This window comes from Prenolepis imparis, unplaced genomic scaffold (assembly GCF_030444845.1).
Source record: "Prenolepis imparis isolate NDT839.2.m4 unplaced genomic scaffold, iyPreImpa1.0 SCAF_7, whole genome shotgun sequence".
NCBI lineage: Eukaryota > Metazoa > Arthropoda > Insecta > Hymenoptera > Formicidae > Prenolepis > Prenolepis imparis.
The window spans coordinates 16816069-16827223 of NW_028141165.1; the positions used below are offsets into that span (position 1 = coordinate 16816069).

The 11155-nt window shown below is 29.6% G+C and overlaps 2 pseudogenes; one reads left to right on the forward strand and one right to left on the reverse strand.

Moving 5' to 3' along the window:
• Window positions 1–1245: 1245 nt before the first annotated feature.
• Window positions 1246–3490, reverse strand: LOC145938647 (uncharacterized; annotated as a pseudogene).
• A 652-nt stretch (window positions 3491–4142) lies between these two features.
• Window positions 4143–5954, forward strand: LOC145938648 (uncharacterized; annotated as a pseudogene).
• Window positions 5955–11155: the final 5201 nt, after the last annotated feature.

The following is an 11155-nucleotide window of genomic DNA, read 5'->3' on the forward strand; positions in this document are numbered from 1 at the left end:
TCGAGACACCAATAATTTTCGAATTATAAGCGATTGAAAATAAAGGGTTTTTCGCAAACTAAGCCTTGTGGAAATAAAATAATAATAAATTCACATTCTTTAGTTAATTTTAGGTAGAGTTTACTTTAATAGAATTTTAATTTAAGGCTTAGTTACAAAGATACATGATGGCAAAAATTGAAAACATGCAAAAAATAATGACCTCCCTCGACATTTTCGCTGAGGAAAAATCGTCTCCAAATGATCCCAGGAATCTGCACACGACGGTTGATGCGACTATTACCGGACACCCTGTATACTATAACTTTATATATATTTTTATTAATTATTATTTTATAAACTATTAATATCACTCTATTAATCACAACTATTAATATCTATATATATATATATGAACTAAATACAACTCTATATTATATTTTTATTGTATTATTTTATAAACTAAATATATTTTTATTAATTATTATATAAAAGTTAACATGTATATTTTAAATTCATAAAAACTTACCTTTTCAAAAAAAGGTTAAAAAAAGGCGCCAAGTATACGCGTAGTAATTTAACAATACGCTAAAGTTAGTTTTGAAATGTAGCAGCGCCAAGTTTTTTAATTAACATTTTTTAATTTTTTAATTTGTATTAATTTTTAATTTTTGCATAAATAATAGGTTTGCAACCTTAATTTTTTACTGGTACAAGTTTTTACTTTCACTTGGCGTAATTTTTTTGATATCATTACTTTTCTAATACAACTTTATATAGCTTTGCAACTTTAATTTGTCACTGGCGCGCGTATACTTGGCGCCTTTTTTTTACCTTTTTTGAAAAAGTAAGTTTTTATGGATTATATCAATCTTTTTTGTAGTATATGTTAAATTTTCACAATTCTACTGGTTTGCACTTGTATAATAAATAATGTAAAAGACGTCCCATGATAAGATATATAATAACTATTTTTTTCTGCTACCAATCCTATTTCTTTCATAACTATATAAATATTGATATAAAATAGGAATGGAAGCTAATAATAAATAACGTAAAGAGATTTCATGATAATAATAATAATAAATGTATATTTTTGTTATTTATATTTTAGCTTTTATTTGCCTCCTTATTTTACATCAATAATTGTATATTTACGAAAGAAATATGTAGTAGGATGATAGCATAACAAGAAAGTAATTATTATTATGCGTGCACGCGTACGCACATTTATGCGTGCACCATAGACATATTAATATAGACTGCTCATGAGGCAGTGGAATCGGGAGTGGGCGCGTCCTCCTCTGAAGTAAAGGATGGCACGAACAGTCCTGGCTTGCTGTCTTCTTCTAGTGGACGTGGCTTATGACGTAATCTGCGCACCAGTATGCGCAATATACCATTAGAAGAAAACAGCAAGCCAGGACTGTTCGTGCTGTCTTTTTCCCTCAGGAGGACACCTCCCACCACCTTATGAGCAGTCTATATTAATATGTCTATGGCGTGCACCTATCCGCGAATCTCTCTCTCTTTCTCTCTCTCTCTCTCTCTCTCTCTCTCTCTCTCTCTCTCTCTCTCTCTCTCTCTCTCTCTCTCTCTCTCTCTCTCTCTCTCTCTCTCTCTCTCTCGCTCTCTCTCTTTCTCTCTCATTCTCACACTCACTCACTCGCTCCATCACTCTCTTTTTCTCTGTCTCTCACACACTCTCACTCCTACACAACATGATCGGTCGGTTTACAGATTATTACCATCGAACGAGCGACACCGTCATCTTGTATCAAACGTTGCAAACGTACATCCTCGAGTCGGAGAAATTTCTTAAGTGAAATTTTCACATTTGATCACATTTGACACTTTATATTATGATATTTCCTCTTACAAAGCATGTACAGTAAAAATAGAAACACTTTTATTATATAATTCAAATCCAATCTTTCGATTAAGCCTAGTAAGAACTCGATCGCTTCAGCCATTATTGAGCATTCGAAATCTATGGTATTCTCAACTATCCGATTCGCATAAAGATACACGGCGTGCCTCGCTGCTCTCGCGCGTGGTGTTGCTTGCGCGGTACTTGGCGCGAGACACTACCGTGTCTCTTGATAAAATGTGCCTGATACATTTGAATTTCCATCAGCTCCTATTTTACATGAAGTTGGATAAAATGAAATAAGATCTTTGTATTCTTTATAAAACCACTCCATAGTTGGTGTCACTTCATAACAATGAAGATGGCTATTGAACCCGACTGTATGAAAACCTGAGAGAATGAAACCTACTCTATTATTAATTAGCTGCACAATCCAATGCAATAATCCAAAAAGGGTAAATTATTTTCAGAGTTTTTAACAAGTATCATATTTTTCTTATATCTAGTGTTGCAGATAGTTGCTTCTTTAACTACTTTACAGTTTTCAAGACTAAGAGGTAAAATGTATTGAAAATTATTATAATTATAACATTCAATTAGAGTTTTTTCTTTGAAATGAAAAATTACATCTCGTTGAAAACCTCGTTTGGATAAAAAACGAGCTGAAAGACTAAGTGAATATTTTTTGGCTACCGTTAATGGTAAATTTTTTCGACAAGTTGTAACTTTAGCTACTTGCTTTATTACTGGTCAATGCTTTCCTTCCATACGCATCGACCATACATGAATAAGAGGGCCAATAAAACTCATAATTCTGGGGTAATGAACCATCATGTGATGTTTAGGTTTCAATGTTTTAGAGAATAATTTATAATATAATTCGTGATGTTCAGCGATTATAGTTGCAAGATACGTGGTTAAAGTTTATATCTACAAAGGAAGCAGTAATTATATCTAATAATTGAATAAAACGAATGTACAGTTATCAAACTTCTTCTACCTCAGGCACCAAATCTCCAATCATGAGACCAAAATGTCGAACAAAAAATTGTGTTTCTGAAGCAGACATTTTCAGTTTTTGTCCTCTAATATGATCGAGTGTTATAATAGAAGGCTTATTACCTATATCAAAACTATAATCAAAATTTTGTACTCTATTATTAAGAGTCTGAAGAGTAAAATATCTTTTGACAGTAATTAATTCTTCTAAGGGACATGTCAAAACTGTCCGGAACCGATTTGATTCTTCTTCAAATATGTTGTTAAATACATAAATCTAAAAGACACGTATTTTTTTATATGTGCGGATATTGAGTTTTAAGGGGTGAAACACCCCTTTAAAGAAAAACGGTATTTTTCTTTTGGATCGAATATCTGGTAAACTATAAGAGGTAGAAAAAAAAGATGTACAACAAATTTTAATGGCTTGAAGAGTACTTTAAAGTTATATGAACAAAATTATTTTATTTTTATTTTTTTTAAATACCCCCACCACTTAATTTTTTTTTTTTCAAAATTTAAAAAAATTTTTTACCTAATTTAAAGCTTATTTTTTTCCAAATTCAACCATGTGTAATAAAGTTATGTTACGAAATATCATTTTCGAAAATTAATTATAAACGGTCCCGTATATACGCTCATCCGTGCTATGTGCGTAAGTAATTACCGTCGAACAATAAGATATATAGAAAATGTTTATGTATAATTTTTATTTATGTTTTCTATGTATTTATAACTGCGTATTGTGTATATTTAAATTTTTAAAAACATTTTTAAATATAATTAATAAGAATTATTTTAAATATATCCCCAGTTCTTTTATTATTTCTTTAATATTTAATTTCTTCTATAAAAATTAAAAACAATTTTATTCTATAATAAAATTATTTTACAATTGAATCTTTGCAAATAAATAGATGTCGCAATATTTGGCATAAACAAATTTTATATCTTACGTTAAATGAATCATAAGATAAGATTATGTGTACGTGTTCCAGATAAGTTATAATTTTTACAATTAAATCTTTGCAAATAAATAGATGTCGCAATATTTGGCATAAACAAATTTTATATCTTACGTTAAATGAATCATAAGATAAGATTATCTGTACGTGTTCCAGATAAGTTATAATTTTTACAATTAAATCTTTGCAAATAAATAGATGTCGCAATATTTGGCATAAACAAATTTTATATCTTACGTTAAATGAATCATAAGATTATGTGATTACGTGTTTCTGATAAGTTAATATAAATTGTTCATGTAGCAGCATAATTCTCAGTCAATGTAGTCTTTTCGTTGTAATAATATCTGTGTAAACTGTTTTTCTATTGCAATAAAAAGCAAAATTTAACATCTTTGAATATGATTATCAATCCGCTTAACGTTGTTAGATTTTTATTGATGTCAATAAATTCAATATATCTAACAGAAACGCCAGTAACTGAAGCAGAAGTGGAATTAAAGGAAAACATAAAAAAGATATTGCTGGATAGCGTTTTTCATTATAATGGGGTGGAAGTAACGGAAGAAATATATCTCGATTATGAAGAACCTTATAAATTACATAGTTTTGAAATAATTGAAGATGACGAAGAAGCATGGAATGAAGATAATTTAAATTCTCATCCTCATTGTTCAAATGATGATACAAATTTTGATAGTTCTTATAAAAGACGAGCTGTTGAATATTGGCGATATCGGGACAACTGATGAAAACAGTAATGACAAAAAAAGGAATCGTCCTCTAAAAGTAGTACAAAGTAAATTTAGAAGAGTTTCATCTGAACGTCAGTTAAGGCGATGGGAAGAACAAATACAATCAGGTGGAAGTCGTATAGAAAAATTATCTTACATCTCCAAATTTACACATGATAAATTTACTGCAGCTGTTGAATCAGGATTCATGGTTCATGATATTGATCTAAAAAGATGGGCTTTACAAGCTCAAGAAGAAATAGGAAATTTAAATCCTATATTTAAAGCATCTCACAGTTGGATAGCAAGATTCAAGAAGTCTCACCGAATTGTTTCAAGAAAAGTTACGAAGTTTGTCACTAGAAGAACATTAGAAGATTCTATTGATTTGCAAAAATCAGCTGATGATTTTCTGGAAATAGTAAAACCTCTTATTGAACAGTTTGGGTCTGAAAATATTTACAATTCAGATCAAAGTGGTTTCCAATTGAAAATTTATTCTGGAAGATCATTGTCTAACCAGGGAGAAAAAAAAGTAGAACGTGTCGTGCAATCCATATCATCAACAACCCATTCATATACGATCCACCCATTCATATACAACCAATAATATCCTGTAATGGCAATTTGTTGTCACCTTTATTTATTGTATTAAAAGAAGCTAATGGTAAATTTGGACCAAGAGTAGAAGAAAATTTATTTAAACCAGAAAATGTTATTGTAAAAGCATCGAAATCTGGTAAAATGACATCAGGTATTTTCCTTTTATAATTATTTTCTTTAACAAACTTATTTCATTTAACAATTTAATAAGAGTCATAAAAAACTATTAAATTAACATTTATATTTTATACAGATCATTTTAAAATGTGGTTAGAAGAAGCTTATTTTGCAAACATTGGTCCTAATAGCGTTCTTCTTATTGATTCATGGACTGGACATTGCCCTAATACTATTTCGGATTTAACACCTCCAGGAACACATATTACTACTATGATAATACCGAAAGGAACTACAGGGAAAATACAACCATTAGATGTTTATGGATTCAGAATTTGGAAAAATTTTGCTAAAAGATTTTCAGATACGGTTTTACTGTTGGAAAGTAATATAAATTTACATGAACGAAATAATATAATAAAATTGCAATCTTTGATACATAATCAATTGTCATCCCCACGATATCAAAACTTATTTAAATATTCGTGGTTTAAAAGTGGTTATACGAATGAAAGACCAGACAAATTTGAAAATCCAGTACACTTTAGTTTAGACGAAACGTCAACAAAATGTAAAATCGAAGATTGCAATAATATAGCTGTAGTAAAATGTTCTTGGTGCAAAAAGTCATTATGCTTGAAACATTTTTTTGTCGAATATCATTATTGTAATGTATATAATGAGTGAATAATATAAAATGCAAATATATATTTTTTTAAATCTAAATATACACAATACGTAGTTATAAATACATAGAAAACATAAATAAAAATTATACATAAACATTTTTTATATATCTTATTGTTCGACGGTAATTACTTACGCACATAGCACGGATGAGTGTATATACGGGAGCGTTTATAATTAATTTTCGAAAATGATATTTCGTAACATAACTTTATTACACATGGTTGAATTTGGAAAAAAATAAGCTTTAAATTAGGTAAAAAATTTTTTTAAATTTTGAAAAAAAAAAAATTAAGTGGTGGGGGTATTTAAAAAAAATAAAAATAAAATAATTTTGTTCATATAACTTTAAAGTACTCTTCAAGCCATTAAAATTTGTTGTACATCTTTTTTTTCTACCTCTTATAGTTTACCAGATATTCGATCCAAAAGAAAAATACCGTTTTTCTTTAAAGGGGTGTTTCACCCCTTAAAACTCAATATCCGCACATATAAAAAAATACGTGTCTTTTAGATTTATGTATTTAACAACATATTTGAAGAAGAATCAAATCGGTTCCGAACAGTTGTGACTGAGTCAATATACGACTCTTATTCTATTGTATACCGAGTTCACGCAAAGTCAGTACTTATTACGATACGAATTTTTTAACATATGTGATTACATGATTACCGTATTATATTTGTGGAATTTATGTATAATACAACATTCATTTTATATGTATTATAATTCTGAGTTTTAACTACAAAGTTTATTTCATTCTGAGTTGAGATATCTTATTATGATTTGCATTGAGTTTTGATTTCAATATATTTTAGCCGAAATAATACTGTTTATTCCTAGCTATATCTGTATTGGTTTATTTTCAGATTGTATAACAATCATTCGTAAAATACCATGTTAATATTGTTTATAAAATCTTTGAGAAATATTATTATTGCAATATAAGCATATTTACCTTTTGTGTGTTAACAAATTCCAACAATTTTAGTCCTTTTAATTCTAGTATCTATACAATACTAATACTACATGTCAATATAATTAATATAGATATTTTGAGTTCACAATTTCAATGTATATATAAATATATATCAATTCAATGTTATTTAACAAATTAAATGATTTATTACTTTAATACTTTTTCCTTGTGTATTTCTAATCACTTATTTATAGGTCATTCTAATTAAACATTTTCAGACTTTTTATTAAATAAGCTCGACACAGAAACCAGATCCGAAACAGTATTGAAACAAAGTATTAGAAGCATATAATTTAGCAATTAAAGCTCTTGATGATTCAAATATAGCTTTCTTGAAATCAAGAGCAGTAATAACAACATTATGCACATCTCCAATTTGATTGTTTTGATTATTATCAATTTGTTCAAAGGCATTTCTCATATTAAAGTTTAATGCTAAATTTTCATTAACTTCCGCCAAATGCTCCTGATGAAGAGCCTGTAATGGCATTTCATTAAGCATATGAACATAATGTTTATCTTTCAAATGTTTTCTGAAAGCTTTTATCGAATTACACTGCCGGGAGCAATCATTTTGAGCACATTTATATACACTAAAAACATTATAAGAATGAATTATTTGCAAATGACAGCACAATGCTTTAATAGAAGGTAACTGAAAATGGCAGTCTTTACAAATATACATTATTTTTTAAATAAAAGTTCTACGTGTAATAAAAATTTTAAATTTAATGAAAGTTCTGTAACTTAAAACGAAAGCATGGAATAGCATTAAGTACTACATTTTATTTAAAATCAATCCTTTCAAGGAACTTAGTAGATTTGTCGCTCGAGGAATATTATTATCCTTTTTAAGATATAAATCATAAAAATACTTTTGGATAAAATCCATACTGCTTGACATTCCTCTTGGTATGCAGCGTCCAACGCATGAAATGCCTTGAAACATGTGTCCAGAGCTTTCAATGGAGTACGAAGCTCATATCGTACAGAATCTATTTGAACATAACTAGCGGTAATATTCGATAAAGAGGGTGCAAAAATTACTAACGTCGACTGTAAGTTCAAACCACAATTTGCCAACCATTCACTATGTGCCTTGACTTGACGATTCAAATCCCCTGGAACCTGTAAAAACATTTTTGAAAATTCAAGTACTTAATTATATTATAATAAAATAATATATATCATAAATGATAATTACAAGGACATGGAGAATAAAGGCCTTCCTGGCTTCTGCGACAGATGGCATGCGTATACTCGCACCTCTTGTTCTTTTACAACAAAGTGATGGAAGTAAATATAATGAAATTACATCAATTTTTTGTCTGAAAAAATATAACTGTTAAAATAAAATAATAAATTATATATCGATAAACAAAAAAAAATTGTCGCAAATATCAATCTTTTTATAAATACCTATGTCTGTCAAATCTGCAATAACTGCCTGCCATACTCATCTGATTTAGCAATCTCAGCCTTCAAGAGATTAATCAAAACTTCTTTAGTTGAATCCCACTAGGATATCAAACCATCTTCTCTCCCAGGATATAATTCTTTAAAATCTTGCTGAATCTGCAAATTAATTGACTCGGCGTGTTTGAATTTGAAAAAGAAGAAAACGAAAAGGAAAAGAAAGAGCATCACAAAATTCAAAATATGTAAATTTAATTTTTTTACCAGTAGATATCCATTAGGCAGTGCAAGAACGGGCCAATTCTTGAAATAATCATTTACTAAAGCATCAGACTCTTGCTGAACAGAAGATGTTGCTCTTTGCTGCAATATCGGTCTGGTTTCTCTGAAATACTGAAAGCGCAAAGGATGTGTCACTGACCAACTGCGCAAAAGTTCAGGCCAAGACTCAATATTGTCATACTTTAAATGAGCAATTGCAGTTTTTATTGCAGAGTCGTTTGGATCACAACTTCCTAAAAAATATTAGAAAAGTGATGACAACTTTCTCTGTAAGGTCTTATTGAGTAATTAAAAAATGTTCTTTTATCTTCTCTTAATTGCTTCTTTTTTTTATGTATATTATATATATTGATTTATAATTATTACCTGCAAACTTTGCAGGATGAGAAAGTCGAGTTTCACTCGGGACAAAAGAAGATTCAGGAGATGTTGCCCAAGTACCAGCAGCTTTTTTCTTAATTTGATATTTAATATTCTTTATTTTATCGGGGAGTTTTCCTGATGCAGTTTTATGTTTGCCTACTGGCGGACAATAATACGACTCCTGCATTTTTAACAAAAAGAAAGACATCCATTAACAAAAAAAAATCAAGAAAAATTAATTGAATAAATATCATTTTATAAAAAAAATTTTTTTTTATAAATTTCACCTTAGTTTCATACGGAAACAACTCACACAGCTTAATTGCTGCAATGTTATATTCTGAAGCTGTTGGCCTATTAAAAAAAAAACAAAAAAGAAGATAAAATTCAAATTGTTTTCATTTCAGAAGAGCTAAGAAAACTAATACTTACAAGTGATTCAACTGAAGGATGGCATTAGCTACAGCTTCAGTTATGGCAGAACTATCTAAATCAGTGAGCATTCCTCTTTTCTTAAAATTTTGAAGAGCGGCATTACTTTTTAAGGAGTGATTCTTTAGAAGTTTCTCGAAGTCCTAAAAGTATAGAAAATACAAAAAATAAAAAATGATTATCTAGTCCAGTCATTTTAGGTTTTCTGTGCAAGAAAATTAGAAACTACTTTTTTTTTTAATCGCTTTATTTCGTTGTATTAAATAACATATTAAAAATCGAGAACGATATCGGCAGGGCTAAAAAAGTTATTCAAGATGAAAGGTCACGAAAATCAGTTTTTTGCGAAAATCTCGTTTTGTATGGCTCGGAGGTCAATTAAGGTGGTTACAAAAAAAAAAAGATCATGAAATTCTCTACAAAAATGGTTCTATTCATTTTTCACGTACGATGAACCGTTTGCGAAGTACAAAGTGACGAATGTGTACGTCAAGCGTTGTATCTATTTCCGCACCACCTTTGAGGTAAGATACAAGGCGCGTTTTTTTTTTACATGGTGTCCCCAGTAGGCCTAATCCATGTCAAATGTAAAAAAATTACGTTTCATCATCTTCGTCATCTTTATCATTTAAAAACATTAATTATTAATTTTTATTTTTTAATTTTTTATTTTTTTTATATTTTTTTCATTTAATCTTTATCTTCATCATTTAAAAAAATTACGTTTCATCATCTTCTTCACGAATGTCATGTATTTCATCAATAGGTTCTTCTAGTTCTACATCTTCGTTATCTTTATCATCTTCACTCGTGTTTGTTAATAAAAGATCAGTAGGATCAATCTCATCATACTCAGTGGAATAATTATCGGACGTATTAGCAGCAGAAGCTTCGTACAATACAGTTTCTTTATATGGAGCACAGAAGCCAAAATTGGCTAATACATCTATAAGCCGTTTCGATCCGTATCTACGATGCAAAAATACAGAAAGACCAATCAATAATTGTGATGAAAAAGATCTTGGTCTCATTGCAGACATTATAGCATGATTTATAGCCGAGCATTTGAGCTTCAAATTGTCCTTCTTGCCTTTTTTATTTTTTAAAATTATCTCTTCAATCATTAATTGAAGGCTTTCGGGAATTGTTTCATTAACATTAGAGAACATTTCACTCGGAGGACGATAAAAATCTGTGTTGACAATGGTACTGCAAATATCTTCTCTTATAATTGCTGCAGCAGTTTCAACTATACGTAAACATTCTTCTGCTGGTTTTAATTTTTTATTTTCGTACCAAGCATTGGTCAGTATAGCCGTTTGAGTATCGCGAAAACATATTATTGTCATTTTATTTGGCTTCACAGTAATAATAATATTTTTACCATATTTTTCTATTAATTTTGTTTGGATCGTCATATCCGCAGGGGCATCTTCTCCAAGCAAATCTCGCAGCTCTGCTAACGTGAATTGGCAATCATCGTGATTTTCGATGTAATAAAATATTTTTTCCATTTTCTCGGCGATTTGTATGTCGATTGGTCGGCCTATCTTGCTGCTTGTTGGATGTTTTAAAAATTGTACATAACAATTTTTATGATATTTAGCTTTTACAGCTCTTAAATCAAACACGAAGTTAACGCGATCATTCACTATTCTACCGAATCGGTCACCACGTGCATCCGCTGTTTTAATAATAGTATCTTGAAATTTATCTGTACTCACATAA